Raw genomic sequence first — 13,221 nt, 5'->3', positions numbered from 1 at the left:
TCTCCTTGCCCATACTCCTCAAAGTTCTAAGCAGTTTAAATATTTGCTTTATTGTGATCAGAAGGTTGTCACCCCACCATCTGCAGCACAACAGGCCAATTTTACTTAACCAGGAAAATTAAAACCAAGCTGCTATGGTAAAAAATCACAGGTTCTTTGGTTGGCCACGCTCACCTGTTCAGGTGGGCCTGCAACCAGTTCCGTCCCGTCCAGAAACCCAGGGGGACCGCACCCCTGCTGGCTTCCTTTCTCCTGCGCCAGACACACTGCAGGACAAGGTCCCTGGAAGGAGCCACTCAGAGCAGCCACCACCACCCAGGCTGCTCCAGGCCCAACTTCCTTCCCCACCTCCCTTTTCTGACAGGTGTCAAGAATGGCTCACCGACTCCTACATTTCTGGTTTCTTATAACACAGGCCTGAAACAGCAAGAAGGAACACTATGTCCTTCTGTTCCCGGGGTGGGGAGGTCCCTGGACTCCAAGTCGAGTGGAACTGCCAGGGAGACGCTCCCACCCTAGCCCCCGAGGGAGCAGGAGCGGCCACCCCTACCTTCTCGGGCCATCCTTGGGCCTGCCCACCACGGGACCCTACAGAAGGCCTAGACGAAAGGTGGCAGCCATTTCCGACACGCCCACCGCCAAGAGGGTCTCTTTCTCCTCTTCCTTCAGGTGTGTGGCAGGTGGCAGAGCAAACAGGTTTAACCGAAGCTGCCAGGACAAAACTCCTCCCTTTCAGGATCTAGGAGGGGCAGGAAGCAAGAGCGCTGCGCTGAGACAAGGAGGCCGCCTCTGCCTCCCCCCTCAGACTGTGCCTGGGCCCCGCAGGCCCACCCCCCTGCACAGCACCTCCTCCCCTTCCCCACCCAAGTCTCTGAGCTCAACGGTCCTCGAGGACCTCGTGTCCAGAATGCAGGCAGGTCTCAGGCCCCGCTCTGCTCGCTGCCTACGTGCACTTCCTGGCTGGAGAGGAAAGAGCCAAGCCTGTTGACTCTGCACCCGTCAGAGTGACGGAGGCTGCGGGCTCGAGTCTCCAGGAGCGCCGGGTGTGTCTCAGGTGAGCAAACACTGACAGCCCCTGGGGTCCAGGCTCCATGAAAAGGTTGCCCTATTCAAGGCATTCTCCCGCTGCGGCCTCGCCATGGCTGCGCTGCACTTGAAAACTTCAGTTTGCATTTGGACGGGGTGACAAGCAGAAGGAAACCGGGAAGGGACAAGTCGCGGCAGCCAAGTATGTCCTTTAAGGACTGACAGAGGTCCTCCTCCCCGACAGCAGTTTCCTGAAAGGCTGAGACCCCACACCTCCCACCCTGACGCTGCATACAGCAGGCACTCACGACAGCTTCCCGAATCAAGTTACACACAGCTCAGGATATTTCTGTCTGTGAGCCCATCACCTGAGAGAAGGGGCTTCCTACTGCGGCTGGGAGGGCTCTGCGCAGGTGCGGGGGCCCGACTGCACACACATTCACAGCCACGCAGGACGGAAGCCTGACGGGCGCCCCGGGCCAAAATCAAGGGCTGTCTGCTCTCAGGGGCCCCCGCGGAGACCTCTCCTCCAGCTCAGCTCCAGCTTCTGGAGGACGCACACAGCCGGGCGGGACCCCCTGAAGCCATCCCGGGTGCACCTGGATCTAACACTTCTACACGGTCACTGAGTGTGAGATGCCTCATTTCCCACAGCACAGCCCCAGGTGAACGTGGATGCAGCAGTGCAAGCTGTAAGTTCCGGATCGTGACTGCACTTGTTCCAGATCAACAAGCAGGAGTCAAAAGGAACAGACAAAAGAGAAAACTGAACATCTTTCCAGATTTCCCTATTATCAGGATTTTTTTTTTCCTAAGTAACTGTCTTGGTTTCATGGGAAGGAAAATCCACATAAAAGTCCTAAAGTCTGGGGATCCCTGGGTGGTGTAGCGGTTTAGCTCCTGCCTCTGGCCCAGGGCGCGATCCTAGAGACCCGGGATCGAATCCTATGTCGGGCTCCCGGTGCATGGAGCCTGCTTCTCCCTCTGCCTGTCTCTGCCTCTCTCTCTCTCTCTCTCTGTGTGACTATCATAAATAAATTAAAAAAAAAAAAGTTTTAAAAGTCCTAAAGTCCTTCACGTCGCCACTCAACAAGAGCCTTATGGACAATCTCCACAGCCCAGAGCGTTAGTGAAGGGAAAAGGGCACTTGTTCAATTTTCCCTCCGGCGCCCCAGATACCACTGCGCAAATGTCTACGTGACACAGAAACGGCGTCCCCGTCACGGTGCTGATCCATTTCAGGACGCTGGGCCACGGTCTGAGATCTGAGACACTGCTTCTGAAAGAGGAAACACTCGAGTCCCTGCACAGAGACCCCAGACCGCTGCCGTGAGGGCTGCCACACCGCTGCCCGGAGGGAGAAGGCCCCGAGGAAGGAGCCGTGCACCCGGGAGCCTGCACGAGCCCACCTCAGGGGCCATCGCAGGGATGGGGGGGACAGACACCGCCAGAGCGAGGCCTGCTCCTGTCGCCGAGGGTCTGTCCTTGTCGCCTCTGCGGCTCAAGGAAGCGCGGCGGATTAGGGGCACAGCGGCCCCGGCGGGTACTCATCTCCTCTAGCACGTGGCTGTGGCCGGGGAAGTGCGGCAGGAACCGCAGCTGGGGTGCGGCTCTAGGGGGAAGAAGGCACCAGACGCTCAGACGGGCGCCTCCACGGACACGACGTGGCACGCGAACACTCGCAAGTCTAGGGCTTTCCGTCTGCACCGCCCTGGGGCGTGACGGCCTTCGGTGACCGCGTCCAGTGAGCTCCAGGCCTCCGCCCGAACAAACGCACGCTTCACCCGAGCCCCCCGCCCGGGTGCGCCGCCCGAGCACAGAGGGGAGAAGCCTGGCCCGGCCCGTCAATGTAGCTTTCAGGGGCCGAAGGCCAGAATAGAAGGCTCATTGAGGCCGCGGGGAGGCGCCCTGGGAGGCTGCTGGCCGCGGAGGCCTGCGGGGGGGCTGGGAGCCGGGGAGGACGTCCTAGGAGGAAGAGGAGGCAGAGGCTGCAGCACCTGCCTCCTCTTCACCGACCCTCCTGAGACCTACACTTTTGCCCAGGTTTGGTCCTCACACTGCGGAGCCGGCCGGAGTCCGCGACATCCGCAGACACACGGTCCCAAACCGGCGCTCTGTGGAAAAGGCACTAGGGGAAGGCGGCGAGCACGCGCTCTGGGTCGATGACAAGCGGGGCTCCTGCGCGGAGACCCTGGTGTGTCGGGGTCACCTGCACCCGGCGCACAGGGGAGTGACCGCGGTGCTGGGAAGGGCAGGGCAAAGGGGAGGCGCCAGGCGACAAGGATGGGGGACGAGGAGCCACAACCCAGGAGGGACGGGGTCAGGCTACATGGACAGGGGAGGGTGGACAGCTTGGCCCGCCCGCGGCAGGTACAACAAAGTGCCAGTCTGAGAGAGGAGGGTTCCCTGGAGGGAGAGGAGAGGCTGGGCAATTGGGGGGGGGTGGCAGAGGGGGCTGGAGTCAGGGACAGCTGTGCCACCGGGGGCAGGAAAGGAAGGGCCCCGGGGTCCAAAGTCCCACACTAGTCAGAGGGTGGAGGCATCCTGCGCTAGTCAGAGGGTGGAGGCGTCCCGCCTAGTCAGAGAGGGGCTCAAACCCTGAAGTCAGAGGAAGGAAGAGTCTGCGAGGTGTCCCTTGCTAGTCAGAGGGCCGAGGCGCCCTGCACTAGTCAGAGGGCCGAGGCGCCCCACGCTAGTCAGAGGGCCGAGGCGCCCCACGCTAGTCAGAGGGCTGAGGCGTCCCCCTAGTGAGAGGGCCGAGGCATCCCGTGCTAGTGAGAGGGCCGAGGCACCCCACGCTAGTCAGAGGGCCGAGGCGCCCCACGCTAGTCAGAGGGCCGAGGCGCCCCACGCTAGTCAGAGGGCCGAGGCGCCCCACGCTAGTCAGAGGGCCGAGGCGCCTGCGCTAGTCAGAGGGCCGAGGCGCCCCCCGCTAGTCAGAGGGCCGAGGCGCCCCCCGCTAGTCAGAGGGCCGAGGCACCCCACGCTAGTCAGAGGGCCGAGGCGCCCCATGCTAGTCAGAGGGCCGAGGCGCCCGCGCTAGTCAGAGGGCCGAGGCGCCCCACGCTAGTCAGAGGGCCGAGGCGTCCCCCTAGTCAGAGGGCCGAGGCATCCCGTGCTAGTGAGAGGGCCGAGGCACCCCACGCTAGTCAGAGGGCCGAGGCGCCCCATGCTAGTCAGAGGGCCGAGGCACCCCACGCTAGTCAGAGGGCCGAGGCGCCCCATGCTAGTCAGAGGGCCGAGGCGCCCGCGCTAGTCAGAGGGCCGAGGCGCCCCCCGCTAGTCAGAGGGCCGAGTTGTCCCACACTAGTCAGAGAGCAGCAGCGTTCCCCGCTAGTGAGAGGGCGGAGGCGTCCCCCGCCGAGGTGTCCCCCGCTAGTCAGAGGGCCGAGGCATCCAGCGCTAGTCAGAGGGCCGAGGCATCCCCCGCTAGTCACAGGGCAGAGGCGTCCCGTGCTAGTCAGAGGGCAGAGGCGTCCCACGCTAGTGAGAGGGCCCAGGCGTCCCCCGCTAGTCAGAGGGCCGAGGCGTTCCCCCGCCGCCGCGTCCCCTGCTAGTCAGAGGGCGGCAGCATCCCCCGCTAGTCAGAGGGCCAAGGCGTCCCGCGCTAGTCAGAGGGCAGAGGCTCCCCCCGCTAGTCAGAGGGCCGAGGCGGCCCCCACTAGTCAGAGGGCCGAGGCGTCCCCCGCTAGTCAGAGGGCCGAGGCGGCCCGCGCTAGTCAGAGGGCAGAGACTCCCTCCGCTAGTCAGAGGGCCGAGGCGGCCCGCGCTAGTCAGAGGGCCGAGGCGTCCCCCGCTAGTCAGAGGGCCGAGGCGGCCCACGCTAGTCAGAGGGCAGAGGCTCCCCCCGCTAGTCAGAGGGCCAAGGCGGCCCGCGCTAGTCAGAGGGCAGAGGCTCCCCCGCTAGTCAGAGGGCAGAGGCTCCCCCCGCTAGTCAGAGGGCCGAGGCGTTCCCCGCTAGTCAGAGGGCAGAGGCTCCCCCGCTAGTCAGAGGGCAGAGGCTCCCCCGCTAGTCAGAGGGCAGAGGCGCCCGCGCTAGTCAGAGGGCCGAGGCGTCCCCCGTTAGTCAGAGGGCAGAGGCTCCCCCCGCTAGTCAGAGGGCCGAGGCGTCCCCCGTTAGTCAGAGGGCAGAGGCTCCCCCCGCTAGTCAGAGGGCCGAGGCGTCCCCCGTTAGTCAGAGGGCAGAGGCTCCCCCGCTAGTCAGAGGGCAGAGGCTCCCCCGCTAGTCAGAGGGCAGAGGCGCCCGCGCTAGTCAGAGGGGTTCAATCCCTGAAGTCTGAGGAAGGAAGAGCCCGAGGGGGGCGGGAGCCCAGCCAGTGAGAAGGGGCAGGCGTGCCACGCTAGTCAGAGGGCGGAGGTGCCCCGCACGAGTCACGGGGGGCGGGGGGGATCCCGCGCTAGTCGGAGGGCGGCGGCGTCCGCGCTAGTCGGAGCCGGGGGGAGCCCTGCGAGTCAGCCGGGCGGCACCTCACAGTCGGGCGGGGGGTGTGCGCCGCCGTCGGCAAGGGGACCGCGACCGAGGCTCGGAGCCGGGGGCGGGACGTGGCGGGGCGGGGGCGGCGGCCAGGCCCGTGGCGGGGAGGGCGCGGCGGCCGCGGGTGCGGGTGCGGCCGTCACTCACCCGGTGCGGCGGCTCCGGGGCCCGCGGGCGGCGGGACTCCCTGCGGCAAGGCCGGGACCCAGCGGGCAGCCGACTTCCGCCCGGCGCGCTCGCCCGGTCTCCGGGACGCGCTCCCGGCAGCCTCTGCTTCGCGGCTGCGCGCCTGCGCGTGCGGGGACTGCCGGGAGTTGTAGTTTTTACTGCTCAGCGGGCCGGGGGCCGGGGACCTGGGGCAGAGGACCCGGGGCGAGAGGGAGGAGGGGCGCAGAGGTGCGCAGGGCCCACCCCGCAGGCGCCTTCCGCCGCTTTGAACTGGAGCGCTGGCCCCGCCGAAGCGGGAGGCGAGGATCATCTCTCGAGCTGAGATTTGGGGACCTCTTTCCAGGCCCTTCGACCCCTGTGGTCCCCCAGGAGGCGGGGATGCGCGGACCCCTTTCTGCCACCCTCGTTATCAGAGAGCCCTCAACTGGGCTCTTGGGATTGGCCACGTCGGAAATTTCCGACCGGCTTCCAGAGCAGAGATCAGGGCGCAGATCTACCGGCTGGAGCGTCCTGGGGGGAGGATGCTGGGGGGGGGGGGGTTGTCCCTGCCTTTGACTTGCAGGCAACAAACCTCCTCCCATATAAGGGTGTCCAGTTCGCCCCGTTACTCCAGACCCCTCCCCCGCGGCCCCTGAGCTATTTTAATGGAATATATTAAAGGGCATCCCTGCTCTCCACCCCTAAGTCCTGCAAATATGCCCATTTTAGAAATCATGAGAAAAGCCTGGTAGCAATGCAGTGCACCGGGGAGCTCGGCGAGTATCTGCAGCCCCAGCGTGGGAGCAAGCTCGATTGCCCCCGGGCCTCCCAAGAGCCTTCCATTGGGTAACCAACCCATGCACAAGAGAAAATTTCAAATTATGCAAATGGTGTCCGGTGAAAAATAACTCTCCGTCCCTGTTCTGCGCTCCCTGCCCAGAGGCAGTCCCTGCTACTCGTTTCTTGTGGTTGTTGTTAGAGAGACTTTGTGACGCGCAAACAAATCATAAACGCATATATTAAATTCCCTTTTTAAAACACGAAATGGAAATTTGCTAAACACTCGGTTCTGCATCGTTGGGGGGTGGAAAGCGGACAAACCCTTCTTGGATTCATTTGTTTTTCTCTATGCGAAACTGAGTTCTAACAACATACCATATATAACTATTATTTTAAATTACTCAAACCTTTTATTGACTCAGGTATCTATATCTACATATGCCTCCCAGCTTGAGAAAGAAAAGGCTAGTCCTGCTATTTTGAAGTCTCCATACTCCTCCCCCTTGCCAGCCTCCTCCCACCCCAGGAGATGAGTGCAATCCTGAATCACTCTCATGTTTTATGCTATAATTTCAGCAAATATATATATATATATGCCTATATTTGCTAAAACAAATATAAAAGCCTATTATAGGGATCCCTGAGTGGCTCAGTGGTTTGGTGCCCCCCTTCTGCCCAGGACGTGACCCTGGAGTCCCGGGATCAAGCCCCACATCGGGCTTCCTGCATGGAGCCTGTTTCTCCCTCTGCCAGTGTCTCTGCCTCTCTCTCTCTCTGTGTCTCTCATGAATGAATAAATGGAATCTTTAAAAAAAATAAATAAAAGCCTATTATAACATACAAAAATGAAATAAAACTGTATGCAATGGTTGAGGGATCCTGTTGCTCCACAGTTATTATCAGGTGTTTTCATTTTTGCCAAACTGATGAAATTAAATGTCTTCTCATTGTCTGATGGCTGGGAAGTTGTGTATCTTTCTTATGGTTTTTCGGCCATGTATATTATTATTTCTTCTTCTTCTCCTTCTTTAGATTGATTGATTGATTTGACAGAGAGAGAGAGAGCACAAGCAGGGGTAACAGCAGGCAGAGGGAGAGGGAGAAGTAGACTCCCCACTAAGCGGTGAACCTGCCAGGAGGATCGATCCCAAGACCCTGGGATCATGACCTAAGCCAAAGGTAGCTCCTTAACTGACTGAGCCATCCAGGTTCCCCTATATTTCTTCTTCTACAGATGCCCCAACATCTCAGTGTTTTTTGTTTTTCTTTTTTAAGATTTTACTTATTTATTCATGAGCGACACAGAGAGAGAGAGGCAGAGACACAGGCAGAGGGAGAAGCAGGCTCCATGCAGGAAGCCCGACATGGGACTCAATCCCGGGACTCCAGGATCATGCCCTGGGTGGAAGGCAGGCGCTAAACTGCCGAGCCACCAGGCGTCCCTCAGTGTTGCTTTTAGGAAATAATCCATCCTTTCCCCATCAGTATGTGTGCAATGCCATTTTTGTCACAGATCCAGCTTCCATATATACATGGGTCCTTTCTATTATATCCTATTGGTATAATTGTTCTTGTCTGCTCCAAAACCACTATCTTCATTCTTACCTCTTTATAGTAAGCCTTCGCGTGTTGTAGGACAAATCCCCCTGCCTCCGCCTCCTACATCCCGTTCACCCCTTGCTTTTGGAGTTTTGAGTGGAATTGCTTTAAATCTACAGATTAATTTGGAGAGAACTGAGATTTTGATGATGTTGAACCTTCTCCCCAAGAACATGGTTTACCTTGCCATCCACTTAGGTCTTCGTTAATGTTTTTCAGTTCACAGCACAGCTTCTTCAGTGTGGTTACCTGGACAGGTGTTTCCGTCTCTAAAGAGCTGCATAGTACTCCACGGTGTGCACATCCCGTTATTTCCTTTACCAGGTCCCTAATGCTGTCCTTTCAGGATATCTGTGACCTTCTTACCTTACAACGATGTTGCAAGGATACAACAGTGTATCCTTGAACTCACACCTCGGAGCCCAGCTGTAAGTATATCTGTAGGATAAATTCCTGGGAGGAAGATTGCCAGCTCAAAGGGTGTTCGCATCCTCTAGTGGACAGACCCCTGCCTTCCTGGAGAGGCCGGGCCCTGAAACCTCTCTTCGTGCACACCTGTGAGCTTCATTCTCCTTACTCCCTTTGCATCTTTGGAGACTTCACCATAGCCATCTTTGGGGACTTTTCTCCTCCTTCTGTTTCTGTGTCTCTACGTAAGAGACCAAAAATTCGTCACGTTAATCATCCACCCTGTGTTATCACACCCTCGCTCACTCATTTCGTAGTTAAGGCTTAGAACGGAGCGGTCCACCAGGGGGCCCTCTCCTTTTATTTATCAAGTCCAGCGCGGCCTGATGGTGAGAGCTAGGCGTTATCTCTGAAAGTGCTGCAAAGGGATTCCCGGAGTAAACACTGAGAGATGGAGAAACTGAGGCGCAGGACAGTCACTGCCTGATTAGAGTCAGAAAGCACACAGATGGCAGAAGGCAGACGGCAAGTGTGCTTTCTTGTCCCGGACCGCGCGTCTCTGCGACTCGAGTCGAGGTGGGGGACCTCCAGAGAAAGGCGTGTCCTCCGTAGACAGAAGTCCTCTCCAGGTGTGAGGGCCCGTGAAGCAGCACAGGAGCCTGTTCTGTCCTTGCAGCGGCCACTCCTGATCGCCACCTGCCCCCAGCCTTCCAGAAGGCAGGCACTGCCATCCAGGAGCAGGGAGCGTGGGCCAGCGGCCAGGGAGGCTGAGTCTGGCCGCCAAGTTTCCATCTCTTCCAAATGTCCACAGAGACTCCCTCACCCCCGCCCTTTGGCAGTGGGACGCCACCATCTGAGCCTGCCTGGCGCTCCCCTTGCGAGCAGAATTCAGAAGTTTGCAGTACTGTTCTCTGCCCTTGTGGGATGGCCGGGCAGCCTGGCCCAAAATAGCTGGGAGAGGCAGAATGTTGGGGCCACTGTGGGGAAAAAAATCACAGTGCTGCTAATGACAGACTGGGCTTATCTGGAACCGAGTGTCTCGCAGACGTTAACCGAGGTCACATAGTTTTTTCCAGGGATGAGAAAACAGACACAGTGAGCAGCGGTGATGTGCCCAGAGAGAGAGAGAGAGAGAGAGAGAGAGAGAGAAGGGATTGCCAAAGAGGGAAAGACCTAGAATGTGCTGCCTCTTGGGAATGTTCTGTTCCCCCGTGAGTCTCTGGGCTTCACGTCCCATGAGCTGCCCTTGTCTGAGAATGTGGGGCCACTTGGGAAGCTTCGGGAAGCCCATGTTTGGCCCAGACATCCTTGTGTGGGAAGTGTGAGCTCCTAGGGAATTTCAGGATGGGCGTGACCTACAACACACTTGGGAACCGATGAGAGAGACCTTGGGGTGGGGGGCCTCATCCTTCTGGTTGGCCCTGGCCTCTGACCCAAACGGGGCTGATGAAACCTCCCTCAGGCACTGCTGCTGGCTTTGGGTTCTGATTTGTTCATGTTGTTGCTGTTGGGTCTTTTTTTGCTTTTTGGGTTTTTTTTTTCCTTTTTTTTTCTTTTTTTGCCATGACTCTTGTCCTTAATACTGGGCAGGACTTTCCAACCAACAGGAAGATATTTGCTGAATTGGGAGCATTCTGCCCTGGTGGCCTGAGGGCACCACGGCCTTGATGGAGGACTAATGATTAGGCAGGCAGTCTGCAAGACCATCCCCGGCTTGCCCAGTGCGCTTTCCTTCCTGCAGTTGTGACGCAGTGACCGCGTGGGTAACAAAGAGCATTAGGGACCGAGCTAGCTCTGTGTTTCGGTGGCAGGTTTTGTTTCTTTCATGGAGGGCTAAACTGGCCTTGTGAATCTTTGCCCATTTTTGCCTGTTGGCTTGAGCCATAGGCAGTGGTGCCTGAGATGTGGCTCAGACTGTAGTTCCCCTTCTCTAGAACTTTCCGTGACTGTGAGCCTTCTGTTTCACATGGATATCTTGGGAAATTCCAGGTCCTTGTTGCCACATTTCATATCAGTGCCCCTCACCCTCCTGGTTTCTGGCTTGAGAGATATGAATAATCCCTTCTCTAACCTCCTGGGAGATGTGGGGTCTCGACCCAAGAGGAGGCCTCTCTTCCAAGAGGAAGATTATACTTACCCATAATGACAGTTATCACGGACATTCTTATGCTTTATATCTGCTCCATCAGGGCCTTTCATCGGCCCTATGACAATTACAGAGCCGCAGTCCTTTACCCCAAGTCCCCAAAATACAAAAAGCCCTGACAGCGTGGTTTCCCTGAGTTTGGTGTGACAGACTTTGACATAACAGAGTGACCTGCAGTGTCGTGAGGCTGTGCAAGCATCAGGTGCTGGGGTCCTGGCCCAGAGCCCGGCAGGGAGAGATGCTCTGAATGACACCTGCATCTTACTCTGAACACATCCGACTGCATGGGTTCCTGATAAGAGACCCCAGACCTATTTCTGCTTAATAGATAAGGAAACAAAGGCTCCCTGAGGTTGGGCAGCCTCCCAGGCTCAGGATTTAAGGCCTCTGGATAGAACAAGCAGCTGCTGCTGTATTTCTGCAGCTCTGCTCTCTGTTGGACCTCTGGATTCCCGTCTTGCAGTTATCTTTCAGATAAGTGTCTTGCAGGGGCACCTGGGTGGCTCAGTCAGTTAAGTGTCTGCCTTTTCCTGGGATCAAGTCCTGCATCGGGCTCCCTGCTCAGCGTGGAGTCTACTTCTCCATCTCCCTCTGCCTGCCCCTCCGTCTGCCTGTGCTCTCTATCTCAAATGAATACATTTTAAAAATCTTAAAAAAAAAAAAAAAAGATAACCATTTTGTGGTTCTTCAATAGTAAAGCTGTCTCAGGAAGGGGACAAATGTCTGCATCTGTTTCTCTTCCCAGCCACGTGCCCGGTTCCGTGCGCATAAAGTCCTGGTATGGATGCAGGACACCGGAGGTCTGGGCCTCCAGCAGTGGGGAGCTTTCCCATTGCATACAAAATATTCCTGGTTCACTGGAGTTCTGAGAAAGACCCGGCTGGTCTAATGTCCCAGACGAAGGCCTACAGGGGCTGTATGGAGACGTGGCCTACTTGCCTTTCCTGCTTTTCTTGTTGTGTTTCCCCCCAATCCCTGCCTCGAAGGCCAGCTGGGGACAGAGGCACCAAGGGGAAGGTCGGTCAGTGCGCCGGGCCTGGGCCCTGGTGGCCAGGAAAGCTCCTCGTGTTGCGTACAGGAACGAAGACGCGCTTATCTCTGGGTTTCCTGTGTCGATAAGCAACCAGGGATGTGAGTTTTGCCAAACCTCAGACACATGCCAAAGATCATGAACGATTCCTAAGTGTTCTAACGCCAGCCAAAACCCTATCTCCGATGGAGACGCATATACTGGATCTTGCCGTAGTGTCTGTGAAGCTGTCCAGGGCCACTGGAGAAGATCAGGGCACCCCTCCCTTTGTTCCTACAGGAGCGGGTGGGCTGCCGGGGTCTCTGTGGAGTGGCCACTGGGCCCTCCTGGCTTTGCCACCCAGAACCTTCCCTGTCTTCCATCTCTGCATTCTCTGCTCCACTGGCACGGAGAAGGTGTGCCTGGCAGGTGTTGGGCTTGCACACTCTCCTTTCCTCATGATTTCCAGCCCTTCGGGCAGACAGGTAGGGAGCAGAGGCAGGAAGGAATTTCCAAGGCCAGAGAGAGGAGGGTTGCAGTTTCTGTGCTTTGCCAGGAGCATCCCAAACCAGCACCCCTGTTTCTACATCTCCTGTCCACACGTGGGCAGAGAGAGAGGCCCTTGCGAGGAGTGTTGACTGACAACAAGTTGCAGGTGTGACATCCAAGCAGCTCAAGGAGAACGTGGGAACGCGGTTCGGAGAGAAGCAAGCGAGCAAGAAAACTGTTATCACCACAGCAGAGCTTCATTACTCTGGCCAGATGCTTCTTCTTGCGATATGATAAGATTCCAGAACTATCCGTTCTGACTCCGTCTGGGGACAGAGACCAGTCTGACTGGGGGCAGCTCACAAGGAGCCTCAAGCAGCTATCAGGATGCGAGGTGGGGCCAGAGGAGCCTGTTTAGAGCTCGTGTCTAAGTTGGGGGGAAGGGGGCACCTGGGTGGCTCAGTCAGTTAAGCATCTGCCTTCAGCTCAGGTCATGATCTCGAGGTCCTGGGATCAAGCCCCGAAGCATTGGACTCCCTCCTGGGTGGGGAGCTTGTTCCTCTCTCTCCCCTGCTCGTGCTCGCGCTCTCTCTCTCTCTCTCTCAAATAAGATGGGGGAAGGCTTGTTTTTCACATCAAGGAACCAGAGGCTGATAGAGACGGAGCAATGCTGACGTCCCTCACGGCCCCACCCTGGCCACACTGCCCTCTGGAAAATCTGCTCTGCCAGCCAGGGGTTCCTAACCTCTGGATCACAGAGCTCTCTAAGAATCCGATTGAAGCAATAAACCATCCCTGTCCAACCATGCACACGTGTGCACATGTGCACGCACACACAGCTTTGCATTGTTTTTGGCGGGGGAGGGGGGGCGGGTCACAGGTTCTCCACAACCTGTGTGTGGTTCCCAGACCCCAGGTGGGAGCCTCTGATTGAAAGTGTCTCAGGTCTGCCACTGTTTGGGGACTAGATCCCAAAGGATTGGCAAGAAGTGCCCCCCGGGTTCCTTGGCACACATCCCTTACCACCCAGCGACTCGGGGCTCCGGGCCCTCTTTGTCCTGGGCCCCCAGCCGCCCGCACACCTGGAGGGGCCTCCAGGGACTGGGAGTGGCCGCCCGCGCCCCCAGCCTGGGCCGCCTCCCC

At 58.1% G+C, this 13,221-nt stretch overlaps 1 protein-coding gene across 3 annotated transcripts in view; it reads right to left on the bottom strand.

Moving 5' to 3' along the window:
• Positions 1 to 5,766, bottom strand: part of LOC112920862 (soluble calcium-activated nucleotidase 1) — a 32,220-nt gene extending 26,454 nt beyond the window's left edge. Inside the window, exon 1 of one of the 3 annotated variants that reach the window (XM_072746493.1) lies at positions 5,648 to 5,766. The gene's annotated coding sequence lies outside the window, so the exon portion shown is untranslated. Of the gene's footprint in view, positions 1 to 550; positions 740 to 5,647 lie in introns of those variants that run through there. The other 2 variants (XM_072746490.1, XM_072746491.1) reach the window with 2 other exon arrangements.
• Between the last annotated feature and the right edge of the window lie 7,455 nt (positions 5,767 to 13,221).

The sequence above is a fragment of the Vulpes vulpes genome, chromosome 2 (genome assembly GCF_048418805.1).
Source record: "Vulpes vulpes isolate BD-2025 chromosome 2, VulVul3, whole genome shotgun sequence".
In the NCBI taxonomy this organism is placed as follows: Eukaryota; Metazoa; Chordata; class Mammalia; order Carnivora; family Canidae; genus Vulpes; species Vulpes vulpes.
The sequence above is the reverse complement of the archived record's forward strand: the minus strand, read 5'-3'. Positions and strand labels throughout refer to the sequence as shown.